This window comes from Myotis davidii, unplaced genomic scaffold (genome assembly GCF_000327345.1).
Source record: "Myotis davidii unplaced genomic scaffold, ASM32734v1 scaffold135, whole genome shotgun sequence".
Taxonomy (NCBI): domain Eukaryota; kingdom Metazoa; phylum Chordata; class Mammalia; order Chiroptera; family Vespertilionidae; genus Myotis; species Myotis davidii.
Window position 1 is genome coordinate 3,184,206 of NW_006289813.1, and position 7,276 is coordinate 3,191,481.

Here is a 7,276-nt window from a genome sequence, read left to right on the forward strand (position 1 = left end):
GATTTCTCACAAATTCACCTCCCCGGTCTTCCACCTGCTTGTAATGGGGAGAAACTGAGGTAAACACAGCAGTTAGAGACTACATGTTGACATGGCTTGTCTGGTTTGCTATCTGTACCACTCCCTAAAGGATTGCTGCCAAGGGCCGTGAAGGAGTGCCCCATGTTAGCTTCCATCCAGCTCTTTCTGAAAAACAGGCCATGTAGGCCTGGGCAGCTTTTAGTCACCCATTTCCAAAGAGTAAAACAACTCAAACTGGGACAACCTGATGGCTACCCTCTGCACCCCGGTCTCATTCCTTTCCAGAGCCCATTAATTAACTGTTCCCGGTAAGCAGGAAACTATGTGAAAAGGTGCACTCCTAGGAAGCTGAAAAGGCTTTCTGAAAGTACTCAGGCAAACACATAACCTAATTTCTTTAATATGCTTTTTTAAATGATTTGAGAGAGAGAGAGGAAGGGAGCAGGAGAGAGAAACATCCATGTGAGAAATATCCATCAGGTGCCTCCAGTATGCACCCCGACCAGGGATTGAACCCACACCTGGGGATGTGCCCTGATCAGGGATTGAACTGGTGACCTTTCAGTACATGGTACGATATTCAACCAACTGAGTCACACGAGCCAGGGCATAAACTACATTGCTGATAGATAAGATTCAGCTGAGGCATTCTAAGAAAACTTTATATGCGTCAAATGTTAGTTCTTTATTTTAAAAAAAGGCTCATTATTAAGGGATTTCCTATGAGGCAAATGAGTTGATTCAGTCATTCTTCAGTAAATATTTATTGAGATTACAGAGATGAATGTGACATGGTTATTGCCCTCAGGAGCTGTCCATAAGAGAGAAGAAGAGACATAGAGATTATTAGGGAGCAAACTCTATATGAATAAAGTGATAGGGAATCCAAAGGACAGAGAAAGTGTGGTTTGGGGAGGTTCTTCTACATTTCCCAGTCTATACACACACACACACACACACACACACACACACAACCTGAGAACTTGGTTTTCCTCTTTTCTATCCTTTGTATTAAATATTTGTTATTATTACTAGCAGCTAACAGAATTGATTTAGATGTAGGGGGTGAGGAACCTTTTTTCTGCTAATGGCCATCTGAATATGTATAACATCATTCTTGGATCATACAAAATTATAAACTTAAAAGTTAGCTCGCTATATTTAACAAAACATTTAATTAACTCACCCCTAATGCCTTGGCAGGGCCAGACCAAATGATTTCTCGGGCCTTATACAGCCCAAGGGCTGGACGTTCCGCACCCCCGACAGAGTACATACTTTTATTTCATTTAGCATTTGTGGGAGGTCTTCTAAGTGTATTCCAGGAAATGTTACATTAACTACTTCTAAATTTCTTCAGTTCAATGTTTTAGGGTCTATATGTCAGTTGCTTACTTGCTCTATACACTTTGTATTAAAAATTTTTTTAAAAATAAATGATACTTTGGAGGGTGGGGAGAAATAGAAGAGTGTATAGGGAGGATCAATGGAGATGGAAGGAGAATTGACTTGGGGTGGTAAACACTCAATACAATATACAGATGATGTGTTGTGGCATTGTGCACCTGAAACCTGTATAATTTTGTTAAACAGTATCACCCCAATAAATTCAATAAAAAAAATAAATGATACTTCCCCTGAAGACTATTAGGTCTTTTTTTTTTTTTAATCTGTAAGGAAAACAGCATAAATTTTTCAATTAAGCTCATATATTGTGCCTGGCACTCAGTAAATATTTGTTGAATGAATTAAAATCTGGGTGAACACTGAAAGCCAGCCATGGATTGGTTGGAGCTGGACTAGGAAGGCTGAGTGATCTGCTCCCCCAAGTCAGGGGAAAAGTGAAGAAGATATTCTCCTCCTAATTCTAATGGACTGTAAGCTCTTTGAGAACACAGTCCATGTCTTAGTCACCTTTGTATTTCTTGGCAAATGTGGAAGAGTGTGTTGGTGCATAGCATGTATGTTGTAACTGCTGAATCAAAGAATATAAAAATCCAAATTACCCTGTCCTAGACACCAAGTAAGTAAGGGGATAAAGTAATCAAGAGAAGGTGCTAAGATAGTAAAGTTGTTGAAGAAAAGGAGTTAAGTGAGTGATATGTCGTAAAAATACTTTTGAGTCATGGGTAAATGATCCACAGAACACGCCAGTAGACTTGGAGAAGGCAGTACTACAATTCGACTGCTCTTGCTTCCACCTGCTGGTATAGGAAAGTAATTTTTTAGATTGGGCAGCTCTAGAAAAATACAAAAAAACTTTATAAAAACAATGAACTTTCAAAGTGCTCTTGTCGAGGTAACATAGTACACTTCCTATAAACAGCCCCTCACAAAAATGTACACCATCAACTCAGCTACAAATATTTGGAGTACAGAGCAGAACTACCATAAACACAGAGACATTCCAGTGGCTTTTACTCTGAGGAGCCTCCAGGTTCTGATAAAGCCAAAGCATTATCCATTTTCTTTCATTCTACAGTCCCTGTTTTGTCCTCACAAAGTAGTATTTAAATTTGATGACTAAAATGGCCATTACAACTATAATGGACTTAGTCTTACATAGTAAAAATATACTATTTATTTTGGAAACAGTGCCACATATAACCTCAGTTGTGTACAACTTCCTCTATCAGTAAGGTTCAATAGTAGAACCAGCCCTGCCGGTGTGGTGCACTGGTTAAGCATTGACCCAGTTGTGGGCTCAGTTCCCAGTGAGGGGCATGCAGGAGGCAGCTGATCAGTGATTCTCTCTCATCATTGATGTTTTGATCTCTCTCTTCCTCTCTGAAATCAATAAAATTATATTTTTAAAAAGTAGTAGAACCAGGTTGGGGGGGGAGGATAAGAGATCAACCAAAGGACTTGTATGCATGCATATAAGCATAACCAATGACACAGACAGTAGAGGGGTGAGGGTATGAGCTGGGGGGTGAGAATGGCCAGGGAGAGGTCAATGGGGGGGAAAGGAGACATATATAATACTTTAAACAATAAAGAATTTAAAATTTTTAAAAAAAGTACTAGAACCAATTATATTATACAAAGTCTCCCTTGGGTTGAATGATGATTTACTTTCAACTCTTTGTTAAAATGTTAGTGAACCATTAAAAACACACACACACACACACACAAAAACCCCCTATATGTTCATGTTGACCAATGTCACAACAATAAAATTTAATTAAAAATAAATTAAAATAAATTAAAAAGAGAAAAAAGCAATTTTATGTTGGATTTTGGAATGTAATAGAAATAAGTTCTTATTTCCAAACTTCATTGTAAATCAATGAAAAGGGACTCTTCACAGTCATCTTTTCCAAGAAATAGGAGTCAGAATAAGAAATGATAGACAGAAACTGCTAAAGGTCATATGAAGAACTGGATGACATTAGAAATATTTATAGTATTTCTACTTGGCAAATAGAAATTTTAGGAAAAGTTTGTATTATAAAATTCTAAAGAATTTAAATAAAAATTTAAAAACTTAGGTTCTGAAAAGTAAGAAACACAAGATAATAGTCCAATTGATTTTCACCTAATTTTGTATATAGGACAAGTGGTTTAATTACTACAGGTTTGAAAGAAATTCATTATAAATAAACATGAAAAGATTTTTCTTCTTAAATCCTTTAACTGGCTTAAGTAAACCCACCTTAAACCATAGAGCATCAAAAATAAAGTGCTATGTCACAAATGAAATCAAGACTTCCTTAATAATTCATTAGTAAAGGGGCTACCCACATACATGGAAAACCACAACTCAAAAAAGACATTCCACTCACTTTTCTCTAAGAGGCTGAATAAATTGCTTCTAGCACATTTAACTGGTGTTTGGGGTATACTTTTCAGAAACAAAATCCTCAGTGTATTACTCATGAGAGAGATCTCTCTTCAGTACATTAATCAATATTTAGGCTTTTTTTTGGGGGGGGGGTCACCTAAACATGGTTATTTTGCTGAGTGAATGATAATGCCTAATTCCTCATTCTAGGCGTGGCGAATTACCAGTTTGCTTAAAAAAAGAAGAACAGGAGGAAGAAGAACAAGAGGAAAAACAAGAAAATGAAGAGGAGGAGGAAGGAGGAAGAAGAAGAGGAGGAGGAGGAGGAGGAGGAAGAAGACTGTTTCAATCACAGATAGGTATTTATTGTTTTTATATGTAACAATAGTATTATGATTATGCATTTTTGAAAATATTTCATTCTTAGTGCTATATACAGAAATATTTATGATTAAAGTAATATAATGCTGGGCATAGGTTTCTAAATAATTGCAGAAAGAAGAGGTACATGTAAAAAGCTTGGCCATGAGCTGTCAATTTTGAAGGTTGATTATGGGAAGGTTCATTATATGAATTTTTTGACTTTTGCTCAGAATTGAAAATATACATAGTACAAAGTAAAAATACTAATAATAACTTTATGTGCCTAGCTCTAGTTGCTATTCTAGACATGTGGGCTGACAAACATATCAACTCAACATGAAAACAACACTCATGCTGACAACCATATTAAAAAGGATAATAAATGAAGAAAACCTCAAGGGGAAACTAGAGTGCAGGTAATAATACATACATATTGACCAGTAACCGAAGATTCACAAATTCACAGCTGGAAGAGGCCTTAGAGCTCAGCTCTTCGAAATCCTTTAATTTAGGATGAAGCCCAGTGATGTTAAGTCATGAGTAACTAACCAGAAGCCTATGCTTAAGCACTTTACTTTATTGAGGATATAGAGAATGTTACATTACAAATGGGCGATTAGGGAAGATTTAAGTGATATTGCTTCCTAGTGCATCTAAAACTTGAGGCTGATGACTGTGAGCATAGCTATCAGATAGCTGGCATGCAGTATAGTTCTGAGTAAGCCTCTAGCTGCTGCTTGGCCACTGTCAACCATCACTATCTCTACCATCAATAATAACAATGGCAACCATTTCTATAACAGGCACTGTTCTAAGTGCTTTGCATATACTGGCTCTTTAATCCTTCCAACAACACTGTGACATAGACTCTATTATTATCCGCATTTTTAGGGAGGATGAAACTGAGGCAGAGAGACTAAAGAACGTACCCAAGGTCACACAGCTGGAAATGGCTAGAAACCCAGGCAGTCTTGCTCCAGAGTCAAGGCTGTCAAATACCATACCCTACCATACCATACCCTACCCTACCCTACCCTACCCTACCCTACCCTACCATACCATACTATACCCTACCATACCATACTCTACCCTACCATACCACACCACACCCTATGAGGCAGAGAGACTAAAGAACGTACCCAAGGTCACACAGCTGGAAATGGCTAGAAACCCAGGCAGTCTTGCTCCAGAGTCAAGGCTGTCAAATACCATACCCGACCCTACCCTACCCTACCCTACCCTACCATACTATACCCTACCCTACCCTACCATACCACACCACCAGTCACACTAATCACTTTGGCAATTCTGCCATTTTCCTCCAGGTGTCCACATCTACTAACCTAACCCCGCATCAGTGCCTGCTACTTTCTTTTATTCTTTCCTGTCCATGTTGAGAGACAGGGAGACATACTCAGAGGGCATGGCCCACATGACCTGTGTTGATCCGTGCCATGTCCCGACTCTCCTGTTGCTCTGCCACAATAATCCTCAGGAGCCACTGCCATTTACTGATGTGGGAAATAAGCAATCCAACACACTATGTGAGAAAGGAAAATAATGATGACACCTTGTATTTCTGTAGTACATATTCATTCTTAGCAATTTTTACCTCAAGATGATAATGATTTCAATTATTTGTCTATGTATTAAGAGGCTACTCTTTAAAGCAGGGGTGGGAAACGTCTAGCCCGAAGGTTGTATGAGGCCCACAAAATCATTTGGTATGGTCTTGCAAGGCATTAGGGGTGAGTTAATTAAATGTTTGATCCAATATAGCAGGTTAATTTTTAAGCTGGTAATTCTGGATAGCCCACAGATGACGGTATAAACATCCAAATGGCCCTTGGCAGAGAAAGGGTTCCCCGCCCCTGTTTTAAAGTACAGAAGAGTTTCCTCACCAATAAAAAAAGCAGGTTTTTAAAAAATTTCCTAACAATGATGAAAGATGCATAACTACCAATTTTTTTTTAGATCTGTTAGATTTGGAAGTCATGTTGAAAATAAAGGAAAGCACCTACTTGAATATAACACAAGGTCATTTACTTTCTTATAAAGTGCTTATTATGTCCAGAAGCTGCGCTAAGTGTTGTCTACACATTATCTCATTTAATCCTCTCTCTATATAGATGAAGAAACCGAGGTAGAGGAAGGTTGAGTCAATCATTCCAAAGTCACACTGCTAAGTAAGTACAGATCTGGATGTGAACCAGGCAATCTTACTCCAGAGTCTAAAATCTTAACTCTTTACTTAAGCTGCCTCTTTCAACCTAAAAATGTCCTATTATTTTGTATAAGACAATGGGATAGAATAACAGAATTTCAGAACTGGAGGTCATCTAGACTGATTTTCAGAGAAAGATTCTTGGAGATGAGGTATGAATAGAAATTACCCAAGAAAGGATGGAGTGGAGTATGTGGAGAAGCATAAGAACAAGCCTGGAATAGTGGACAGGACTAGCAAAGGCCATTTTCAATCAATGTCACAGAGTCCTCTGGGAATTACAACCACTTTGGAGTTAGAAGTTAGAATCAGAGAGAGATGAGGCTAAAGAGGTTAATATGCAAGATTCCATTGTTTGTTTACCATGCTAGAGAGCTTACATTTTGCATTGTGGGCAGTGGGAAGCGCCAAGTAGAGGGTGATATTTGTATTTTAGCCAGGCACTCTGGTAGCTGTGTGAAGTGAGGAAGATTGAGTTTAGGAGGCAAAGAAGACCAATTAGGAGGCTGCAGTAATCCAGATAAACAATGGGAATTAACAGTAAGAGTAGGTGAGAAAACAATGGATTTAAGAAATGCTTAGGAGGTAAAACTGGCAGAATGTGGTAAACGGTAGATGGTGAAACACAGCAAATTTTCCATTGGACAATAGAAAATGCAAAAACAAGATCAGGTTTGGGGAAATACTGGTAGATAAATTTAGACGTTGATTTTTGAGTGCCTGTGAGATATGCCAAGGTGTGGAAGTGTGGTGATTTGACAACTGGATATATGAACCTGAAGGCTAGTGAGAGGCAGAGACAGATGTCTTCAAACATGTAACTTAGAAGAGACTGGAACATCTAAGCAGATATGTAGATACGAATAGTGGGGGAGTCTGGAAAA

At 38.3% G+C, this 7,276-nt stretch overlaps 1 long non-coding RNA gene across 1 annotated transcript; it reads right to left on the bottom strand.

Annotated features, from left to right (window-relative positions):
- Positions 1-714: 714 nt before the first annotated feature.
- On the bottom strand, positions 715-5,707 carry LOC107182874. The gene is made up of 2 exons (XR_001513635.1): positions 5,512-5,707; positions 715-832 (listed from the first exon to the last, which is right to left on the bottom strand). It is a non-coding gene; the product is annotated as an uncharacterized LOC107182874 (long non-coding RNA).
- Between the last annotated feature and the right edge of the window lie 1,569 nt (positions 5,708-7,276).